This window comes from Cetorhinus maximus, chromosome 17 (genome assembly GCF_964194155.1).
Source record: "Cetorhinus maximus chromosome 17, sCetMax3.hap1.1, whole genome shotgun sequence".
Taxonomy (NCBI): domain Eukaryota; kingdom Metazoa; phylum Chordata; class Chondrichthyes; order Lamniformes; family Cetorhinidae; genus Cetorhinus; species Cetorhinus maximus.
In genome coordinates, this window is record NC_135895.1 from 38,300,932 (window position 1) to 38,325,191 (window position 24,260).

A 24,260-nucleotide genomic window follows, 5' to 3' on the forward strand; every position below is an offset into this window, starting at 1 on the left:
AAGTGTGTGAGGGTGAGATGAAGCTGTGAATGTTAGATATGAGCCATGATTGATACAGATTTTTGGTAGATGAGTGATGGGGGTGTGATTAATTGAGCAGTATGTGAGGCTCGTGGTGCAGCTGGTAGGATATGTTATTTGAAGATGAATTTACTGACCAGTTGTGACGTCATTGAACTTTTTGCGATACAACATTCAGACCCTCAGGGCTTGATTCCTGGTGTTGACCACTATGGTTATCTGCTTCCACTGCTTTCTGAGAGTTTGACTGTGGGGCCTCCTGGCCCTCTACAGAGAGATGACAATCACTCCTCTTCTGCACCTCCTCGACCATGGCCTCCAGTACAGCACTGGAACATTTTGGAGCTCACTGCCTCCCATGTTGTGCCATAACTTAGTGTTTTTTCTCACACTTCCTTCTGCAACCTGTTTAGGTACTTCCTGCAACCAGAATGCAAATCCCTTTTAAATGCTGCAGACTAGCTTTAAGTAGCTGTAGGCAAGCTTTAATTGGTGATAATCTCTCATGATATTGAGCCCACCGGGGTGGAGTGCTATCTGCATCAGAAGCAATGAGCTTGGGTTAATTGCACATTGCGATCCTCGCGCCAATTTTCTGACCTTATCAAATGTCGTGGCCCAAGCATTGTAGTATGATACAACACAGAAAAAGGCCATTCTGCCCATCGTGCATGTGCCAGCTTGTTGAAAGAGCTATTCAATTAACCACACTCTGTGCTTTTTCCCCATAGTCCTGCAAACTTTTCCCCTTCAAGTACTTATCCAATTCCATTTTGAAAATCATTTCTGAAGATGCTTCCACCACACTTTCAGGCAGTGCATTCCATTATGATCCATAACAATGAGAAGGATATCTTTCAGAGTTGCACCACCAAGCACATTAAGAGAAAGAAATGGTTGTTTGTTATCAGATTCCCAACTTTGCAAGTTTCAATTAAGACCATGAAGCAGACTAATGATTCCCTTAAAATATAATGAATTCTTGATATTATTGCTGAAAGCAAGTATCTTCATCCCAGAAAGGGAAAGCCTAATGCTGAGTCAGCTTACAGACCCCTCGCATGTTCCCTAATGGCTGGTACAAGTAGGAATGGGCCACTGGGAGTAGACTGTGCTTTCACTAATAGAATAATACACAATGCAGGAACCCCAAATAATTGCAACAACAGGGAAAACTCGAAAGGCAGTAAAGCCCTTGTTTCATTGTTCTAAACTCTGATACAACAGGGTTGTATCTGTGATTTCACTGCTTAATTTTAAAAACAAACTATTGCAGGTAAGTCAAAGCAAACAAGAGAGTTCTTTCTCTTGAACAAAAATAATTGTCTTTTTTAAAAGTTTCACTTTGGTTTATTTATACATTAGAAGTTTATATCTTTTACCGAGATCTCAATTTCAAACTATGCATTTGATAAATATTAACTCAAATTAGCTTGCTTGGTTAATGATCGCCAGAGTTGGTCAGGCAGCTGGAAAGAATTGGGCCTTTTAGCATTTTCATTTGGAAGCACTTCAAAGTCTTTGCTCCTTTTGATTACTGTGTGATGGAAAATAGAAAAGAGCCACATATGAAGAAAAGATGAAGAAGTTTCCAAACTGCCTTTTCAGACGAGCTTAAGCAGCAATTGTGCAGCAAATACTAAAACTCAGCAAAGAATTTGTAATCAACGTTTTTCTTTGGATATTTTCACATTTTCACCTTTGCCTCTTATTGACCATGCCTGTCACCGCAGCTGGTTTGGGTTTTCACTTCTGTGTGGCCCCTGTCAGCAATCAACTGACTGGTGGTCCTGCCAGGTTTCCCTTCTTTATCCCCACCCCACCCAAAGAAAAAAAATTCTATCTAAAACTGTTTAGTTTAGCCATGAAAAAGAACTCTACTCTCAGTATACTGCTATTAAAGTATGTTATTCTTTTCTTCACAGCGCTTGTGCATGCTAGTAACATCTTCCTATACAATCAATAGTTAATTAATCCTTCATTTTTTTCTGGACTTCAGATTGGTCAAGACCTAATGATAATGGCTGCAGATTTGTATTTAACTTTCCTTTCACTTGATTCAGGAGACTATTTGGAGTTCACTCACAAGCCTGGATGGCTTAGTTACTTAGAATTACATAGAATTTACTGAACAGAAACTGGTCATTCGCCCCAGCGAACTAGCCTTCATTATGCTCCACTCTAGCCACCTCCCACCTTACTTCATCTTATCCTATCAATGTATACTCCTATACCTTTTTCCCTTTGTACTTGCCTAGCTTCACCTTCAATGCATCTACACTGTCCACTGCAATTAATCCACGTATTAACGAGTTCCATATTTTCACCACTTTCTGAGCAAAGAAGTTTCTCCTGAATTCCTCAATTGATTATTGTATAATGATTATGATTATGGTTCCCAGTTTCGGAGACCCAGCAAGTCAAAACATCTTTCCTAAGTTTATTCCATTAAACCCCTTTATAATTTGAGAGATTTCTATCGGGTTACCCTCTCAGTCTTCTCTTTTGTAGAAAGAGGATCCACAGCCATGCAAATAGCTGTACAGCCTGCCCCCGGGAATCAACCTAAATCTACATAGCACTACTAGAAGTGGTGCTATGTAAACAAATTTCTCCTGCTTATTTTCCAAGGGGCAGGTGGTTTTCTTATTCCTCCTAACAAAGTGTACGACCTCTGACTTAATTTATTAAATTAATTTTCCATTCACATACCCATTCTGCAGGTTCATTAATATCTTCTTGTATTTTACCACAGTTTTCCTTTGTATTGACTATTGCCCCCAATTTCATATTGTCACCAAATTTTTGTAAAGTACTTGCAGTTCTCAAGTACAAATCATTTATGTAAATGATGACCAACAGTGATCCCAGTACCGATCCCTGTAGAACACCACTTCCCACCTTCCCCGAACCTATTGTGGGATGGGGGTGGGGAGTATCATCATTGACCAGAAACTTAACTTTATGACTAGGCAGATAAATACTCTGGCTATGAAGACTAGGTATTCTGTAGCGGGAACTCACCTCTTGCTTCCTGTCCTGCATCATATCAGAAGCTGTATCCAGGAGGTGGGCCCACACTAGATGCAAACCTGGGCCATTAAAATAGCTCACAGCAAGAAAATCACATGGCTGGTTGTCTTACAGGTGAAGTGCACCTATGTACGTTAAGCCTGTTGGGCACCCTGCAGGAAAAAAAAAATACCATATGAACTTTTCCAGCCTTGAGATTTTCATTTCTGTTGTAGGTATGGAGCCACATTAAGTCCGACAAAATATTTCACATTTTATTTTGGCTCTTATCAACTTGCAATTATTGTAAAAGTCCAATTCTGCCTTCAGAATTTAAATTATATATTCTAAAATAGCCCAATGAAATAGTCTCCATCTACTGTCAATCTCAAATTCAAATATGTAAGATACAAAGATAATGTGACGATGTTGCTTTGTAGAAAACTCTTTATGACCTCCTTAAAATAACAAGGAAACCGTGAAAAGCAATAATGTGTAACCAATAGGAAGTTGAATATAAAACAGTCATCTTTGAAGAATAATGGGTAAACAATCTACTGATGAATACTGTAATTGTTTTCACCTGCTAAATTTCAGTAGTTTCCAACACAAAGTACAGAAGTACTTGTTTTATTCACCTTACATCAAATCTTTTCACCAAGAGAAAAAAAATAGGCTGTCAGGCATTTAATTGGACAGGCATTTTCACTCTTTTTGTTCATAGAATTTATATTTTATTGACTTCTTATTTCTATATATCAAAATGAAGGTTTACATTCATGTTCACACTGTTGGAGGCCAACTATGGCATCAGCAATGGAGTTGAGCCCATGCAGCAGTGTAGGAGCGACTTCCTGGACCAAGGTCTCCATGGCGGCTGCCATCCTACCAGTGTTGACCTCGGTGCGTTGACATAACAGTGCTATCACTTCAGACTGAAGGTGGACAGTCTCCTCCATTGTGCCTTAAAATCTGATGAGTGCAGCAGACATCCCTTCCTGATGTTCCCGAGCTTGCCTTTGCAGCTCCAGTAACTGAGGTATGACCGATTCCAGAGGCTCACCATCTGACTTGGACTCAGCAGATTTCTGGTCTCCAGCAGTGTTCCGAATGCCAGAAACCTGGGAAGTCCCTGCCGCCACCTACTGTGGATCAGAAAGTGTGAACAGACAGTGCGATGTGTTCACCACATTGTGACCCCAAGGCTACTCTAAAACTTGGTCCTTCCAAGGCGTGTGCCACTGCACTGTTGGAGGGTGTGGGTGAGCGCTGTGACGGGTCTTCAATGACGGTTTCATCAGATTCCTCTTCTGAGGTGTGTTCAGGGCTTGTGTCGCGGACCTGGATCATGAACCCCCTCGGCTGTTTCCCAGATGTGCCTGCAAAAGCAAGCAAAGATAATTAGTGCATGGCAGTGGCCTGTGAAGCAGGATGCATCATTCACAGCATGGTTGCCTGATCGATGTTGCACTGCTGGATCCTCACTTGTTGAGCACCCCGACCTCATCGTTAGCACAGGAATGGTCCAGATCTTTGCCAGCCAGCTGGATGACTCTGTTTTCAAAGTCTGTGAGGACCTTGATTTCAGGCATTTCTCCACCAGTCTAAGATCTCCCTTTTGTTGTGTGCCAGCTGCTCCTGCATGACGACAGATGGTGGGAGAATAAGCAGGATGCCTGCCAGCCCAGATGATAAGTATGCCTGGCATGTTTGGGTGGTGAGTGGTGACATGAACAGGATGAGGACACTGAAGGTGTGTGTTGGAGACTGAATGATGATGTCCCTTGAACTGGCAGTTATTGAGATCCCTGTGGATGTGTGATGAGTTTGTGAGCGTGTGAGTTGAGAGTGATGAGAGGAGTGACTTAACCTGGTGAAACAGAGGAGATCATTCATCCTCTTTTGGCACGGGGTCGCTGTCCTCTTTTGCAAGGTGTTGGCACTGACCACTGCTGCCACCGCCTCCCAAGCCAGATTAGTAATGTTGCTGCCTTTCCTGTGGCCAGAGCTGGGCTAGAGGATATCATGGTGGGCCTTCAAGGCATCCAAAAGGCATTTCAGGGACACGTTACTGAATCTGGGGGCAGCAGTCCTGGACTGGAAGCACTGAGAGGTGTGCGTGTGATTGCATTTTAAATATGGCGCCAGGCATGAGGAATCGGCGAGGTGACACTGTGGTGGGCAAATTGGAGGCCACCTGCCAGTGAAATGGCGTATTTCCTGGGAATGGATGATTAATGAGGTGGGATTGGGACAACACATTGTAAAAAAGCTGCCATTGCGGCTGGCGGGTAAAACGTCCTTTTTCCTGCCCGCTACCACACTTAGTGCAAATCTGGAATGATTCTACCATAGAGTCACTATGACACAGAAAGAGGCCATTTGGCCCAGCAAGTCCATGCTGGCTCTCTGTAGAGCAATCCAGTCCACTTTCTACTGCCATATCTGTGCAAGTTTATTTCCCTCAAGTTCCAATCAATTTCCTATTCAAACCATTGATTGTCTCTGCTTTCACTACCCTCATAGACAGTCAGTTCCAGGTCATTATCACTCAGTGCATAAAAGAAGTTCTTCCGCACATCTCCCTGTATCTCTTGCCCAAAACCTTAAACCTTTGTTCCCAAGTCCTTGTACGATTGGCTAATGAGAACAGTTTTTCTTTGTGTACCTTATCTAACCTGTTATAATGTTCTACAACTCTCCCAAATCTTCCCTAAAATCTCCTTTGCTCCATGGAGAACAACCCAATTTCTCAAACCTAACTTGTAGCTTAAATCCCTGATCCCTGGAACCATTCTGCCAAATTTCCTCAGGGCCATCTCAAGGGCCCTCACATCCTTCCTAAGGTGTGGTGAGCACAACTGGATGCAATACTCTAGTTGTAACTTAACCAGAACTTTACAAAGGTTCAACATTGTTTCCCTGCTTTTACTTAATACCTCTATTTATGAAGCCCAAGGTACCATATGCTTTGCTAGCAAAGCTCTCAATAATTCCTGCCACCTTCAAAGATCTATGCACATGAATCCCCAGGTCCCTCTGTTCCTGCACACTCTTTGGAACCATGCCATTGAGTCTATATCACCTCTCCCTATCCTCGCTGCCAAAATGCACCAGGGAACAATTATTCCCCCATGCCTATCACATAAGTGAGTAATGTGGTATATGAATTTCAGCGCCAGTGTGATGCCAGATATATTGGTCATATGTCCCAATGACTGATGGATCATATCAAACAGCGTATCCCTTTGGCTATTTGCAGCAGGCAGAGTACTGATTGTACTCAACCAGCCCCTGCTTGCAAAACTCGGAATGTAGTATGCAACATTAGACATGATTCTGCGATTGGACAGCAATTATTAACCAATCCTAATTGTGCTAAGAATTACACTAACAGCCAGTTTAAGATTATTAGCAATGTGGCTCACTTATGCTGGCTTGGAGCCACATATATTCATATATAGGGCTCTGTCCTCTGCAAGCAAAAAGAACATGTCCAGGCTTTGCACATTTTTCAATTAAACAAACACATGGGGACAATTACTCCCTAGTGCATTCCCCATGACAACGACTGAACCAATCAGAGTCAACTTGCCAACCAATTAGCACCCTTTTGTCATGCAGTACAAATTGTTGTTCCCGTTGAAAGTTGGTGTTCTTGCATCTGTCCTGATCAGTGCAAGATGACAAGCTTTGACAGAATGTTTCTTTTTCAAACTTAAAGCATGATGTCTACTTCTAAACTTTAGAAATTAGACAACGACTATACAATATTATTTCATGGAAATAGCCATCAAAACAGAATTTGCTTAAGTTTGATTCATATACTTACCACTGATAGAAAGTGGTAATATTTGAATCTAAATGTTTGACAGGTTTTAGTGCAAAAAACGATTCAGAACAAAGTAGCTTCATTTGAACTTTACTGATCAGTATGTAAGAGAACAAATATTGACAATTTTGGTGAAAATATCTCAAAAAGTACAGGCAATATCTTTTGAGTGTTATCAACTTCAAAAGGAAAATATGGTACTAATTCATATATTCACTATAATGAAAAATCACAGACAAAGCCATTGTTGGCCTGATGTCCTCAACTATTGAGATGTATTTTGTATAAAAATGATATCGGAATAACTTGACAGTAATATGTGTATGTATCTATTTTTACACTGAATTATAACTAAAGCTAAAGTGAAAAATAATGGATTACATGCTCCTTGATATCATAAGCTGCAAGAGAATGGAAAATGAAACATGAAATCAATCCTTCAGCTTCAAGTTAAAAACATGGTTAATAATTTGATTTTATCCCTGTATTATAGCTTGTTCTTCTAACTTTCCAATGCTTTCCACTTTCCACTCCTGAGTCTGGAAAAGGGATGCCATTTCATCAGCTAGATTTATTTTGACACAGAAAGACATAACAGCTTCACAGTATGATCCAGAGTAATCGCAGTGTTTGTGCAGCAGAGAGCTAGCTCCAACATTATTGATGTCAAACATAGAATTACATAGAATGTACAGCACAGAAACAGGCCATCCATACCAACTGGCCCATGTGGTGTTTACGCTGCACACAAGTCCCCCTCCCACCCCTCTTCATTAAAACTCATCTTTGATTCCTTTCTCCCTCAAGTGTATATCTATCTAGTTTCCCCTTAAGTGCAACTATGCTATTCTCCTCAATTATTCTAACTGGTAATGAGTCCATTCTATGTGGATAAAGAAATTTCTCCTGAATTCCATATTGGATTTATTAGTGCCTATCTTATATTTGTGGTCCCTAGTTCTACCCTTGCTTGCAAATGGAAACACCTTCTCTGTATCTATGCTATTGAACCCTTTCATATTTTTGAAGATCACTACCTTGAAAATCTATGCCAACTTTGCCTGCGATGTGCCAGTCAGGGGTCAGAATGAAAGGGCGCTTGGGTTTGCAGCTCTGGCTAGACAGGTGCAGCGTGTCACTGGCTGCATGTGGGTGGGAGTTCAGGTATCCCACATCACTTGGGATTAATTATCAACCTATCAATGTGCAGCTGATGTGCAACCACAAAAGTAGTTTTACAGGTACACTCAATACTCCTCAGGAGCTGCCATGAAGCTTTCATCTTGCAGCAGTCTAAACCCCCTGATGACTCTGGACCTGCAAGTTCACTTAAGCAATGGCTGCTAAGAGGCAAGACATACCCACTTCAAACTTAGCTGATTTCAACAGTCAGAAACCCAATTAAAGAAGCACAGCAGCTATGCAATAAGTGCCATATGACTACAGGACGTATGATTGAACAAGCCATCAGCATGTTGAAGATGCACTTCAAATGCCTGGACAAATCTGGAGGTGCCCTACAATCAGCTAGGGTCTCCAAAATGGTTGTGGTTGCTGCACTCTGCACAACATTGTGCAGCACCGAGGCTTGGACCTGCAGGAGGAACAAAGCAAAGTACTCAGATCCTCCATGGAGGATTCGGAGGAGCAGGAGGATGATGGTGAGAAGGAGGAAGATGATAAGGAAAATGCATCCCTAACTGCATACATTGCTGCCCTGGATGCCAACGATGCCCTTATCAATTATAATTCACTTGGGTTATGCCAGTGGACCCATGTCACAAACCCATGCAACAAACACTCTTCAAGTTCCCACTCCCCCATGCCATTGACAGTAATCAGTCCTTTAAACAACCTAGCACCCCTTCAATCTCCCATATTGCTCCCCATGAATTCATGTCTTCCCATTCATCATCAAATAAGTTCAAAATCAACCTGTTATCAAGCACCAAAAATTGGATAAAGTGGTGCCAGAGGATAATATTTATGCAACCTAGCTATAAATCAAAAACTCACCAGCACAACATTTTCTCATACAACAACAAGCATACCCTTGTGCAACTACAAAGCTTTTATTTTTCCTTTATCTCAAAATGACTACATGTTACAACCCTTGGCTTAGGCAGAGGTTGATGCAGGCTGCTTAGATCCATAGTCTGACTGCTGAGATGCTCTTGGCCAACATCCTCTGGGTTTTGGAACCTGTGAGTGCTCCACCTGCATCTGTGTATTGACAGACACAGCCATTAGGTCACAAGACAACAGGAAAGATTTTTTGGATGGCAGTGTTTCCCACCCCACCACCTGAACAGTCAGTGGGGAATGCATCCCTGCTGATCACAGCAGCCCACAGTCATTTAATGCTCTGAGGATTTCTGCCCCACGCTTAGGCTTAAGTCCCACCTCAGCGAGCGGCTGGCCTGTCTGATTGAAGTGGAAGTGCTTTGACTGGAGTCTCCTTTTGCTTTCATTCTTCTCACGGCCCAACTACATTTCACTGTTGCCACTGTGCTGGAGAATATGCACTGTAAGGCCAATATATCTATTCCATGCCCTAACATCTTTCTCTAGAACAAAAACTTTTACTTGCTTGTTTTGTTCTATTGGTGATAATCTTAAATTTATGCTCTCTAGTTACCGACTTACCAATCAATGAAAATAGATTCTCCATTCTATCTTATCAAAACTTTTCATGACTTTAAACAACTCTGTCAATACAGTTATGATTGTTGAACTTTAAAAGACAGTAATGTTTTCAATTATTTCCTTTGATTTAAGGTGAAACGGAATGCTCTGAATAGGGGGATGGTGATCCTACTAACTCTGTCTGGAAACAGGCCATGTGATCTGGTTGTCACGGGGCAAGAGACCCAAACCTAAACCCATTGAAACTAAACAACAGTTTTCACACCTTGACACAAAAAGGGACAGCTGTTTTCTGGAGAGACACAGAGTGAGACAAAGGATTTACTGCTGTATGGGGAAGCAGCAGCTACTGCTGTGAAGAGCAGGGTGAACTGTTTTGTGTTAACACCTAAGCAGAATGTTTGTGAAAGTTGGCATTCTGTTTGAAAGGAAGGAAACAAGACTAAAGGACTTTTGAGGTTTAAGGAACTTCAAAGGAGTCACTGAGGGAGACAATGCTGGCGGATATTTGTTCTGAAATAATCGGACTTAGTTAAATGATTTTCGAATGGCACTGGATAATTTGACCTGGTGTGGCAATGAGAAGTAAGCCTGCTGGAAGCTGGGATTAATTTGGGACTTAATATAGTATTGCTACTCATCTGCCAGAAACACGTGTAAAGTAAAAACATTTTGTACTGTATATTTCAATGCGTTAATTAGTTGATGCAGAAGTATCTTTTCTTTAGTTTGGTGCATTAATTGCCTGTTAAATCCTGTTCAATCTAAGTTTATTTGAGTTTGTTTGTTATAGTAAAATCTTAAAATGTGAAATCTTGTTCTGCGATTCTTTCCATTGGTCGCTAAGGAATTAATCTCCTTTTTTAAAAGTTATTTGTCTCTATGGGCTCATAACAACACCCATTATTTTGTTATAATATATGCTATGTTCTTTTCTCCTATTAATATTATGAATGTGTTCAGTTTTGGACTAGAGAGAGCTGACAATGCAAAGTAAGATGCTACCAATAATAAAGGACAACACATAATATCCCTTGGACTACTAGAAGTAGAGTAAATGGCATCAGTAAATGGAAAATTCTAGAGGAAGTATTTTCGTGTGCTGATCTGTAGGAATGCAATTAAAGAAAATACAGGAGAATATTGTATGGCACAAAATGCTCCATTTAGTAGATGTTAACATAAAATCAGTTTATGGAAAATATTGGAAGAAATGAACACTAAACTTAAAACTTCAATAGGAAACCTCAGAAACAGAGACACATGTATTTTTTATAAAAACAAAAGATAGTGTGAGTGCCTTCAAGGTTATAATTATGGAAATTTGGACCGTGTGACTAATAAACTCAGGTTCAATCTTCTGACTTATCCAATCATTCAAACTCCTATACCACACTCCCAGTCAGCTTTTATTCTCCATATAAATAATGTGATGAAAACATACAGAAAAGTGCAGAGATTGTGCACTTAAATACTTATTTAATAGCTGATACAGGTTTTATTCTTGTCCCTTTAAATACAGCATTCAGCTAAAGTGTAATTAAATATGTTTTTCCAGTCCTAACTTTCTGAATAAAAATATTTGTGATCAATTTTCTTTTGTTTGCTTTACTTAGTTGAAATTAAAATCAAAGCATCTATATTTACTCTAGGTTATAAAACTGGCCTTGATTCAGGTACTGAATTAGTTGAATTTTCTATCAAACTGAAAGCCAAGCCAAGGTATAATAAAAGCGCTTTCAATTTTGTAAAGGTGTATGGTAAAGCTCAGCACTGGTGGAAAGCATGGTCTCTGCCAAAGCTATTTTCTGCTTCTGGCACTATAGACTGACTAAAACACTTGAACTTGCAAGCAGCAGCATTCAGGTTTTTTTATTAACACCCAAAATGTGAAACAGAGCTGCAAGAATTATCTACTCTGGTGAAAAGGAACATTAAAATGATATTAAAACCCAACCTCACATCATTGCTCTGAAGTTCCATAGCTATTTATTCAAAAATAAGAAAATTACTCAGCAGCAAAGCGTTTTTGGACTTTATCACCTCTGATTTACATAATATCCCCAAAACAACAATAAGCTCTCGCCACTAATGTCAGAACATTGAACTGGAGGTCAGGTTGTGCCATTGATAAACTAGGCTATACAAATATCGCCTGAAAGTTTTCCCTGTATGTCCAGTCATGTCTAAGTATAAAAGGCTGCTTGATATCTCTGATCTGTCACTGAGACCTCGTACTTTCCATCTGTCAGATCCTGAACTAAATATCTGTAAATATTTCTCACATAAAATTGTTAACCTATGGTTTAGATAAACAATAGAGCAGTGAATTTGGACTCAGTTGGATTTCTCAAAAAATAAATGAACTGATTACCAATTCAATTGAAAGCAGAAGTTTGCAGAATCGTTCAAAGATAGAAAGGAGATTGAATTAAACAGTTCTGAAGTGCAAACTACATGTGCTCACTGCAATTTTGTAGACTTCACCTTTTAAGTTCTTTTACTGGAAGAAGTCTAGAGCATTTAATAAGCTCCAGAGCAAGAGCAAGTAGAAGCCTGTAGTGTGTTTGCCAGGAAGGCCTAAAGTAAAAATTTCATGAGTCCTGCATTATCAAACTGAAAGCATAGGCCATCCATCAGGGGAGGTTTCAAGTATTGTACCAAAAGGACTGTATTATAGTTCTTGGAGAATAAGCATTATTTATTGGAAGGACTGAACATTGGAAAGGTTTGGAGAATCCACTGGAACCCTGACTCCTTCAGGACCTTGTTGTAAGTAGAATATGACTCAATTATTAAAATTAATATCATAAAGGAGAGGGAAACTAATATAGACTTGCAAGTCTTGGTATCAGGTTGATGGTATGGAGGGGGAAAAAATTGGCTAGCCCACGAAAATAGGTGAGGGGATTGAAGTACATAAATAATCCACGTCTATTCACTGCATGCAGCATGTTAACTTGTGCTGCCTGCTGCACAGGATTACATAGGCTTACATAGGTTATACAGCACAAAAACAGGCCATTCAGCCCAACCAGTCCATGACGGTGTTTATGGTCTACTCGCACCTCCTCCCATCTACCTGATATGTTTGTCTAGTTGGCCCTTAAAATATCAGCTTCAACCACTCCATTTGTAGTGAGTTCCTCATTCTCAATACTCTGTGGGGAAAGAAGTTTCTTCTGAATATCCTATTGGATTTCTTGGAGACTACCTTATAATGACGTGTCTATAGTTATGCTCTTCCCCACAAATAGAAACATTTTCTCTGTATCAACTATCAATATCTTTCATAACTTGAAGACCTCTATTAGGTCACCAAGAGCCTTTCTTCCAAAGGAAAAGAAACCCAAACAGTTCATCCTTTCCTGACATGCATACCCACATATTTCTGGTATCATCCTTTGTGGATCTTCTCTGCACCCTCTCCAGTGTCTCCATATCCTTTTTATAATATGGCAAACAGAACTACATATGGTCTAAGTGTGGTCTAACCAAGGTTCAATACAAGTTTTGCATAACTTCCCTACTTTTCTATTCTAGCTCTCCAGAAATAAAGCTTGGTTTGTGTTTTCATATGGCCTTGCTAACCTGTGTTGCAACTTTTCGTGATTGGTGGATTTGTACTCTGAGACTCCTTTGTTCCCCTACCCCACCTGGACTCAATAATAAGTAAATAATTACTTCTAAATAATAAGTGACCTCCCTATTCTTCCTACCAAAATGTACTACCTCACAATTATCTGTGTTAAACATAATTTGCCAATTATTTGCCAATTCTGCAAGTTTATTAATGTCCTCCTGTAATTTGTTGCACACCTTAGTATTAAACATTCTCCACCATACCCACCCAGTTTGGTGTCATCCACAAATTTATAAATTTTTAAATGATTGCTGCATGCAACCAAAGCTGCTGTTAGGAAGAGAGTCCCAGAATTTCGAAGCAGCGACAGTGAAGGAACAGCAATGTAGTTCCAAGTCAGAACGGTGTGTTACTAGGAGGGGAACTTGCAGGTGGTGGTACCCCATGCATCTGCTGCCCTTGTCCTTCCAAGTGGTAGAGGTCAAAGGTTTGGAAGGTACTGTCAAAGGAAGCTTGGTGAGTTGCTGCAATGCAGCTTGTATATGGCACACACTGCTGCCACTGTGCGTCAGTGGTGGAAGGAGTTAATGTTTAAGATAAAACAGAATTACCTGGAAAAACTCAGCAGGTCTGGCAGCATCGGTGGAGAAGAAAACAGTTGACGTTTCGAGTCCTCATGACCCTTCGGTAGAACTGAAGTATAGTTAGGAGAGAGGTGAAATATAAGCTGGTCTAAGGTGGGGGGCGGGGGGAGAGAGAAGTTGAGGGTGGGGTGGTTCTGGGGATAAGCAAGCAGTGATAGGAGCAGATAATCAAAAGATGTCACAGACAAAAGGATCAAAGAGGTGTTGAAGGTGGTGATATTATCTAAGAAAAGTGCTAATTAAGAATGGATGGCAGGATACTCAAGGTACAGCTCTAGTGGGGTTGGGGTGGAAAGACTAACAAAGTGTTAGTTGTAGATTTAAAAATAATGGAAATAGGTGGGAAAAGAAGAATCTATATAAATTATTGAAAAGAAAGAGAGGGGGAAGAAACGGGGTGGGGATGGGGGGAGGGGGAGTTTAAGATCTAAAGTTGTTGAATTCAATATTCAGCCCGGAAGGCTGTAAAGTGCCTAGTCGGAAGATGAGGTGCTGTTCCTCCAGTTTGCGTTGGGCTTCACTGGAACAATGCAGCAAGCCAAGGACAGACATGTGGGCAAGAGAACAGAGTGGAGTGTTAAAATGGCAAGCGACAGGGAGGTTTGGGTCTTTCTTGTGGACAGACCGCAGGTGTTCTGCAAAGCGGTCGCCCAGTTTGCGTTTGGTCTCTCCAATGTAGAGGAGACCGCATTGGGAGCAACGAATGCAGTAGACTAAGTTAGGGGAAATGCAAGTGAAATGCTGCTTCACTTGAAAGGAGTGTTTGGGCCCTTGGACGGTGAGGAGAGAGGAAGTGAAGGGGCAGGTGTTGCATCTTCTGCGTGGGCATGGGGAGGTGCCATAGGTGGGGGTTGAGGAGTAGGGGGTGATGGAGGAGTGGACCAGGGTGTCCCGGAGGGAACGATCCCTACGGAATGCCGCCAGGGGGGGTGAAGGGAAGATGTGTTTGGTGGTGGCATCATGCTGGAGTTGGTGGAAATGGCGGAGGATGATCCTTTGAATGCGGAGGCTGGTGGGGTGATAAGTGAGGACAAGGGGGACCCTATCATGTTTCTGGGAGGGAGGAGAAGGCGTGAGGGCGGATGCGCGGGATATGGGCCAGACACGGTTGAGGGCCCTGTCAACGACTGTGGGTGGAAAACCTCGGTTAAGGAAGAAGGAGGACATGTCAGAGGAGCTGTTTTTGAAGGTAGCGTCATCAGAACAGATGCGACGGAGGCGAAGGAACTGAGAGAATGGGATGGAGTCCTTACAGGAAACGGGGTGTGAGGAGCTGTAGTCTAGGTAGCTGTGGGAGTCGGTAGGCTTGTAATGGATATTGGTGGACAGTCTATCATCAGAAATTGAGACAGAGAGGTCAAGGAAGGGAAGAGAAGTGTCAGAGATGGACCATGTGAAAATGATGGAGGGGTGGAGATTGGAAGCAAAATTAATAAATTTTTTCAGGTCCCGACGAGAGCATGAAGCAGCACCGAAGCCATCCATTCTTAATTAGCACTTTTCTTAGTTAATATCACCACCTTCAACACCTCTTTGATCCTTTTGTCTGTGACATCTTTTGATTATCTGCTCCTATCACTGCTTGCTTATCCCTACAACCACCCCACCCTCAACTTCTCTCTCCCCCCGCCCCCCACCTTAGACCAGCTTATATTTCACCTCTCTCCTAACTATACTTCAGTTCTGCCGAAGGATCATGAGGACTCGAAACGTCAACTGTTTTCTTCTCTACCGATGCTGCCAGACCTGCTGAGTTTTTCCAGGTAATTCTGTTTTTGTTTTGGATTTCCAGCATCCGCAGTAGCTTTTAGCTTTTTGTTTTTATCTATATATTAATGTTTAAGATGGTGGATAAGGTGCCAATCAAGTGGGCTGCTTTGTCCTGGTTGGCATCGATCTCCTGTTGGAGTGCTGTTGGAGCTGCATTCATCCAGGCAAGTGGGGAGTATTCCATCACACTCCTGACTTTTTTAATATTCTTTCATGGGATGCAGGCATCGCTGGCAAGGCCGGCATTCATTGCCCGTCTCCAATTTTCCTTGGACTGTGTGGCTTGCTAGGCCAATTCAGAGGGCAGTTAAGAGTCTGGATCTGGAGTCACATATAGACCAGGCCAGGTAAGGACAGCAGATTTCCTTAATGAACATCAATGAACCAGATGAGTTTTTATGACAATCGGTTCATGGTTCCCATTTCTAAGCTTTTTATTTAATCAATGGAATTTATTAGTTAATTGAATTTAGATTCCAACATGATGGAGTCTCCCAAGATCATTAGCCTGGGCCTCTGGATTATCAATCCAGTGACACCACTGTCTCCCCCTTGTAGATGGTGGAATCAAGTACCAGGATATCTTGGATTGCAGAGTTTCGCTTCCTGCCATCCAAGGAGTCAGCGGATCACACATTCCCACCAATACTGTACTGCCTGCCCCGCAGCCATTTCACGCTCCAACAAGAGTTAATTGGCTGGAGACGGAGCTTCCACCCCTCAGTCGGGAGAGGTCCCACCACAGAGAGCTACTGGCCAACCTGGTTGGGCGGCACCCCTCTCGTCCCAGCAGCACCAGAAGCTGTGGTGAACAGGACTGGGACTGAAGCAGTCCCCAGAGCCTAAGCCCTGGGAGTCCAGGACCAGGTGAGTTTCAGGGGTTTCAGGGCTGGAACTGTAGGTTGGACAGTGGGAGGTTGTGGTATCATTGGAGAGGAAATGGGTGGTGGGGGGCAGTCTCCACAGGGGTCAGACCTTTTTAGGGGCGGAACAAATGGGCCTGTCTAGACCTTGCCTGACCCAGCGTAAAATTGTGGATAGGCCAGGGCAGGCAGGAATCCGGTGGGAAGGCCTTCCGAAAAATTTTACGGTCACCGCACTGCCTACAAAACCATTGGTGGGGGAACATAAAATTCTGCCCTGGGTGTGAGTTACTCGCCACAGAATTCCCAGCCTCTGACCTGCTCTTGTAGCCACAGTAGGCCTTGTCCAATTCAGTTTCTGGTCAATGATAACTCCCCAGGATGTTGATAATAGGGGATCCAGTGATGGCAGTGCCATTGAATGTCAAGGGTAGATGTTTAAATTCTTCTTGTTGGAGATGGTCATTACCTGGCACTTGTGTGGTACGAATGTTACTTGCCACTCATCAGCCCAAGCCTGAATATTGCCCAGGTCATCAGCCCAAGCCTGATTGCAACTTCATCACCAGGTGGTGGTCTCTGCTGCAAGCTCATATTTGGAACTAGTGAACTTAGACATCTTAGTTTGTTCTACCTTTGGTATTGATTATAAACTCCTGGTGAATACAATGGCCCACTCCCTGTCTGCAACATTAGTCCCATTGTGTATGCTAAACAAAATTCCAGAATCTTAGAAGTAAATAAATCAGATCAGCACCTCATCCACCACTCAATTCATATTTCAAAGTTTAGCCATAACTATAACAAACAAGATGGCAAGTTTTACATATGCTATGTGAAATTGGAACCAGTTTATCTGTAAGTTCTAAACAGCACCATCTGTTGCTTAACTTGACCCTAAAGTAGATATTTGTCTTCACTGCATTTAATGCATCTTAATTTAATAGTTGTATTACAAATATTAGGAGCAGGGTTATAGAATGGCCTAAAATCTCAGAGGCCAGGATTTTACTCTCGTCAGGCAGGCACACGCCTGACCCGAGCAAGCGTCAAATGATGCTCGATGACGTCGGGCGAGCATCCAGATGTCATCGCACACTCGCGTGATATTTAAATCGACGCACGCGCAGGAGTCAGCAGCATGCCCACCGACTATTGAGGCTATTGAAGTGCCAACTAAATTAAATTTTTCACTGCCCGAGCAACCTATGGTTGGCGGGCAGGTGAAAAGGCCAAGCGGCCTTTGGACTTTTTGCGAAACCTCATCCACGGGCGGGATGAGGTTTCGTTCAGTGATTTAAAAAAAAATTTTTTTTCAAACTAATTTCTAACATGTCCCCTCTTGTGATTCTGTTATGAGATGTTATAAACATTTTTAAATTCTTTATTTTCATTGTTCAAAGTCTTCATCTCCTCTGTGTCTCAGGGAGCTTTTCCTGTGCGCACCCGCGAACTTGCATGCTGGCCCTCCTCTCCCTCCCCACACAGGCAGCACTGAGCGCTGCAGCATGCTTTTCACGCTGGGCGGGCCTTAATTGGCTTCCCGGCCGCTCCTACTCGGCCCCTCCGAGCCTGTCCAATGAGCGTAAAATTCTGCCCTGAGACTGAGAGTAGTTTCAAATTCCACCCTGTACAAAATTTTCAAGACCAGAAAATGTCCTCAATAAGTAATTGTGGCAACAAATTGAAACGTGCAACCTAGTTAAAATGGGACGGTCAGTCACAACAATGGAATGCCCATTTAATTTTACTTGTTTTGTTCTTAAATAAGTGGGATTTTAACTCACTTTCAAATTTAATGACACATCCACAGGTTTTCAAGGCTTCCTGAAATATTAGCAAAAGCAAAGCAAGAACACAATGGCAATTGAGGGGACTGATTCAAACTCATGGAAATATTGCATTAAAGGCTTCTTACTTACAGCTGATCTTTTACTTGCTAGTGGAAAATGGCTTGTTCACAATAATTTCACTGAGAGTTTACTTTTCATGCTTTGGGGGGTTTTCTGAATCACATCAGGATGGGTGGTGCTTTGATTGCCATAGATTGGACCTTGGATGAGGACCAATGTGACCAGCCACGACATCAACAACAGCAGCAGCAGCAGCAGCAGCAGCCTACTAATGAGAGAACAGTTGAACAACAGACTTTCAGGAATCTCAGGTTGTCACATACAGTGGTGACAGACATCTGCAGCCTGCTAGAAGAAGACCCACTCCGTGGTGGTCACACATTACCAGTAACTGTCAAAGTTATTACAGTTTCCCAACATTTTTGCCTCTGGATCCTTCCAGGGCTTGGCCAGGAACATATCCAGGAACTCAAAGCCAGCAGTCCATAAATGCAAAAGGCAGGTGACTGATGGGTTGTTTGCTAGGGCTGGCAATTGTGCAAACTTTTCCTATGATGATGCTAATAAGAATGAGCTTGTGCTTGGGTTTGCATCTCTGGCTGGCTTGCCACAGTTGCAGGGCATCATTGACTGCACATTGTGGCAATTTGAGTATCCCCATAATAACCAGGAGGTCAAGCACAAGGTCTTGCACTCCATGAATGTGCAAACAAAAAAAGATATTTACGCAGATGTGTGCAAGATTCACAGTGTGCTGCCACAATGCTTTCATTCTCTGACAGTCCAAGTTCCCTGACATCTTCAAACCTGCAAGCATACTTAAGTAGAGGCTGGTAGGAGACTATGGATATACACTTCAAACTTGGTCAATGACACCCATTAGGCACCCAACAAATAAAGTCCAAAAGAGTTACAATGAATGGCATATGACCACCAGAGGAGTGATCAAGCAAGCCATCAGCATGCTGAAGATACGCTTCAGATGTTTAGACAGATCTGGAGACATCCTTCAGAATGTGCAAGCAAGTGGCTCCAGGAGGGTTATGATGTGCTGCACTCTGCACAACATTTTGCAGCAGCAAGGCTTAGATTTTTGGGTGGCTGATGGGAGGGGAGGGGGCGGGGGTGGGGGGCAACAGGGGGAAGCAAAAGTGCTTTGAGTTTTTGTCTTTTTGTTAGTGGGATGGGGGTGGTAAGATCAGCATTTATTGCCCATTCCTAATTGGCTTTAATTGCAGTGTTTAATGTTCCATGGAGCTGGTCACACAACCCATGGAAAAATGCATGCCCTGTGACACCAATGCACTAGTGCTTGATGCTCCTCCATTCTCTCTGTAATCCTGGTCAGTGTGCTTGGAAGGCTTGTACTACATTCTCTGCTGCTGCCCAATGATTCTCCTTTTTATCAAAAGCCCCAGGGTACAGCACCTGTGTCCAGCCAAAAAGAGCTTGGAGAAGGCTGTGGCCTCTGATGTATTGGCTCCCCACAGCTGCCCTTGCCATCACTGTCTGCTCACTTCTGAAGTGTGAGTCACCAGTGAGTATCATAGTACGCATGAGTAATATGATGGTACACTTTGAGAAGGAATCAACTCCTTTAAGAAATTATCACCTGATACCACCACTGACTTCTGCTGCATGTGTGAGGCCCTGTGAGAGAAAACGGACAGGAATGAGTACTGGCGCGGTAAAAATGTTGCAACTTATCATTATGAAGATGATCATATTTCATTCACTGTTAAAATCTAGTCAACATGACTGAGTGCTGCATGACTTGAGGGTCACTGGTATTTAAATGCGTCACCAGGTCAATCAAAGCGCTTCCTGTCTCCCTATCTCCAATGGCCAGGGGCATTGAAGCTCCATTGAACGCCACAGCCTCATCCTCTGCAGTTGCTAGTTATGAGATGAAAGGAAGGGTTCCTCCAGCTCTCTCACTCTACTTAATGTTCTGTGCTCTCATGTAATGAGGAAAGAACAGACCTGTGAGTGAGTGTAATGTTGTGTTCACCCAATGGATTTGATGAGTGCGAGTAACAGGGAGAGGCATGAGCATGAGAGTGAAATGCAAGCGGTGGATGGATAGGTTGGATACGAAACAGAAAGACGGCTACACTTGCCAAATAAGTGGTTTTGTGGTGTGATGTGATGGAGTAGGCTTGACAAGACAAAGTGAGGGGGTGGGATGTTTTGCAGAACTGGAGGTAGGGGAATGTGTAACTGTTCTGACATTTACTCAGTTAGATCATTAAAGCATTTCCTGCCCTAAATCCAGGAATGTGGTGCAATGGACAACCTCCAACCATGACTTCTTGGTGTCAACAGCCGTTTTCTTCCCACTCATTGCTGGGGTAGAGTTCCTCCCTGGCTCCTCACAAACCGCAGCAGCACATTAAATGAGGTGTCATTGAACTGTGACTCAAGCTGCAACCACCATGGTTGCTCCTCTCTTGCAAATTCCAAATTCCTTCAAATTCTATCTTTGAATTGTTCTTTTAAATGGGATAATGTTATCATCACTCCCCATTGAAACAGGGCTTGACAGGGTCGATGTAGATAAGATATTTACCCTGGCTGGTGAGTCTAAAACCAGGGAACATAATCTCAGGATAAGGAGTGGACTATTTAACACTGAGATGAGGAGGAATTTCTTCACTCAGAAGGTGGTGAATCTTTGGGATTCTCTACTCCAGAGGGCTGTGGAAGCTCAATCATTGAGCATGTTCAAGATAGAAATCGATAATTTCTGGAAACTAATGACATCAATGGAGATAGTGCGGGAAAGTGACATTGATGTAGATGATCAGCCACGATCTAACTGAATGGTGGAGCAGGCTCAATGGGCTGAAAGGCCTACTCCTGTTGCTATGTTCCTATGTTACTCCCGCTTCCACACATTGGATGCCAAGCCTGGAAGTAAAATGATAGTGATCTGGCTGTGTTAAAAAGCCACTGACAGATGCTGAACTTATTTTAGTGTTTCCCATGCAATATTGCATGCACCCTATTCCCTGACATGTCTACAAAATAATATCAGGGCCAAAACTTTCATAAAATAGTACCATTATTTATAGATTCTGATCAGAGCATACGTGTGATTGAGACATAAAATGTAAATATACCAAAAAGTCAAGTGGCTGTGTCAATGCATAAATGCTATTCATTTCTTTTATTTATACTCGTGATCCAAAATTCAGATTCAGCCACAGATTTTAATACATCCATGCTAGTCATTGCTATCATTTAGATATTCAGATCCATGCAAACAGCAAATGACCTCTTGACAATGCACTTAAGAATTAACCTATGGTACAGTTTGCAGAATATATCCTGATTTGGAGATCAGGGAATGGTCTGAGGGAATTAGGTAAAGTATATTCAGGAGAGAAAAGCACAAGGTTTGCATTATCTGGAATGATGAGAGTAGTTGGCATGAAACTATGAATGACTACCCCTAGAATCAAGCAAGTCACAAGCTTCATGCAGAGCTAGAACCAGGGCCTTGAAGCAGGTATGTGGAAAAACCCACAGGAGTTCTGCAGTCAGTATAGTCATGAGGATATTTGTTCTTTTATTCTGCCAGCAAAAACAAAACACTTCACATGCAAACAACAGACTTTCTTATTTAAGAACAAAACAAGTTTCTGAAATACCAAGAATCATTTGAAAGTAGGTTAGCAACCCTTTGAAAGCCAAAGCTTTACATTGCTTGGTATGTTTTAATATTGTACCCTCCTCATGCACATATTTTTGGTTTCCTGATGAACTCTCCATCTGAATCCTATAACTGACAGTGGGAATGTGTGAAGAGGCTAAGAAATTCTCCACCCCAGTGTCACACAGTGCTCTGCACAGCTGTAGGATTCTTCCTGTAGGCTGAGACAGACCATGTCATTTGTCACACATGTAGTGGTAAACACAGGCATCAGGTAAAGGTGAGATTGAAACCATACTATATTTACAGGTTGTGTAAAACAGCAACAATTTGCATTTATATAGTGCCTTTAACATTCCTAGGTGCTTCACAGCAGTAACGTCAAAGAAAAAACTGCTATGTAACCCTAGGAGGGTTGCAATGTGGGCAGGGAAAGATGGGGGTCCGTAGTGTCGGAAAGATCCAAATTGTTATCAGAATGGCAGTCAAGAAGGGCAGTGCACCTTTTGGAGAACTTAAGGGCTGGACTCTCCGTTACCTGGTAGAGTAGCAATGTAGTAGGATTTTGACTGCACCAGAACAATGACCCATTTTCTTTGGTCAGCGTTTATTTGGTATTCAGGAAGGATTTCTGGCATGATCACAAGTGTGTCCGCTGCTGGCATTCAGAGACCCCAGAGACTACAGCAACCTTGCTCTTGCCAATCTCTGTGGTTGGTGGGAGAGCTGCAGCTTAATTGCCGGACCCCATCTCTGCACCGGCATTTATGTATTTGCATGGGAAAGTGGTACCTGGCAGTGATCATGGTAGAGATAGCTCAGGAAAACTGACCTCAGGTAGAAATGTGACAATTTGCCTCACTGCCCAGTTGTGCCCTATTTTCTAGTTTTGGAATGAAATTCCAGGCCAAAAAGATATAGACTTCATGCATTGTTCGAAAAGTTGTTATTGAGTAAATGGTACAGGTGACCCCTGCTGTGTGGCTTAGCTCCCATCCAAAGGACTGAGCTCCAATCTCAGCCTTGGATGACTCAGCTATCCTCCATGTGCAATTGAATGGGATTTTCAGCTAGGGCTGGATTTTACGGCGGAGGGGGAGAGGGGTCGGGCTGCTTGCCAGCTCGTTGCAAGAATCGGCTGGCAGTTGACGCACAGAAAAGAAGCCCGCCCTGCAGCCATAGCACACTGCAGGCAGGCTGAATAGGCCAACAGTGGGACTTCGCCCCTCAGTGGGAGGAAGTCCCGCCCTTGAGAGCTGCCGGCCAATCAGATTGGCCAGCAGCTCTAGCAGTCCCACCAGTGCCACATCCGTGCAGTGGGTGCTGCTGGGACTGCAAGCAGGCCCACGAAGAAGGCAGCCATGGCACCCACTCCCAGGTAAGTCAGGAGTCTTGGACAGGGAGGGATCTGATGTGGGGGGGGTCAGGATGATGCGCTTTGGAGGTCAGGTAGTCAGGAACAAAGGGGAAGGGGAACATCTTGGGGGGAGGGTGTCCAAGATGCACAAAGGGCACCCCGCGAATGATGTGACCCACCCCTCCCTTCCAGACTTTACAAAAATGTTTTTAAAAAATAGCCTGCCCACTCCCGCTCACCTGCCCATGCCAATTATGGCATGGGCAGTATATTATATGGGTCAATCGGCTTGTTAGCAAACTCAATTGACCCTTAATTATGTATTTTAATATGGCGGGCAGGCTGCCCACTTTGGCACGCATGTTATGGGGGACAACTCAGTGTGTGCGGGAAGGTGGTGGGCTTCCCACTCTTTGTATTTTACGTGCCCCCCACCGCTGAGAACACGCCCAGTGGGGAACTGCAAAATCCAGCCCCCTGGAATCAGGAAGGAAGCCTGTACCACCTCAGTAAGTAATTGCACCACCTGGTGGCTGAGAGAGAATGGGAAGGATGATGGCTCTGAAATAGCAAGTGACTTAGACCGTCATTTGCCCTTAGCGTTAATGAAGATGGAATAAAGAAAGACGAATTGTAGGATATGGCAGGAAATCTTTTCTTTCCACATGGCTACAGATTGAATTTCCATCATCACCTTCAATAATCCGAATTTATTCTCTGTTTATCAACAGGAATTTTTGGCTTGCAAGAAAGAAATTCCTGATGACATAATGCCTTTAACCTCTGCTCTTGAACCATCCCAGAGGTCTTTAGTTCTTTTTAAACATGAAACAGATCCTTGAATAGAATAATTGTCTTAAACTGTGCTTTGTGACTATGAATTCTCTCAGGCATATTAATGAATTCTGTGGCAGGCATGACATATGGAGGTATTAATGGAAGCTTGGAATGGCTATTCATCTGCATCCTGAGTTTTTACTCAGACAATGGAGTAGATTTAGAATTTCTGTGATAGTGTAAAGTG

At 42.8% G+C, this 24,260-nt stretch overlaps 1 long non-coding RNA gene across 2 annotated transcripts in view; it reads right to left on the bottom strand.

Annotated features, from left to right (window-relative positions):
- Positions 1–1,343: 1,343 nt before the first annotated feature.
- LOC144692753 (uncharacterized) overlaps positions 1,344–24,260 on the bottom strand; it is a 103,668-nt gene continuing 80,751 nt past the window's right edge. The window contains exons 1-3 of one of the 2 annotated variants that reach the window (XR_013579383.1): positions 18,294–18,697; positions 3,046–3,206; positions 1,344–1,558 (exon numbers count right to left, since the gene is read on the bottom strand). This is a non-coding gene — a long non-coding RNA (uncharacterized LOC144692753). Of the gene's footprint in view, positions 1,559–3,045; positions 3,207–18,293; positions 18,698–24,260 lie in introns of those variants that run through there. The other variant, XR_013579384.1, reaches the window with a different exon arrangement.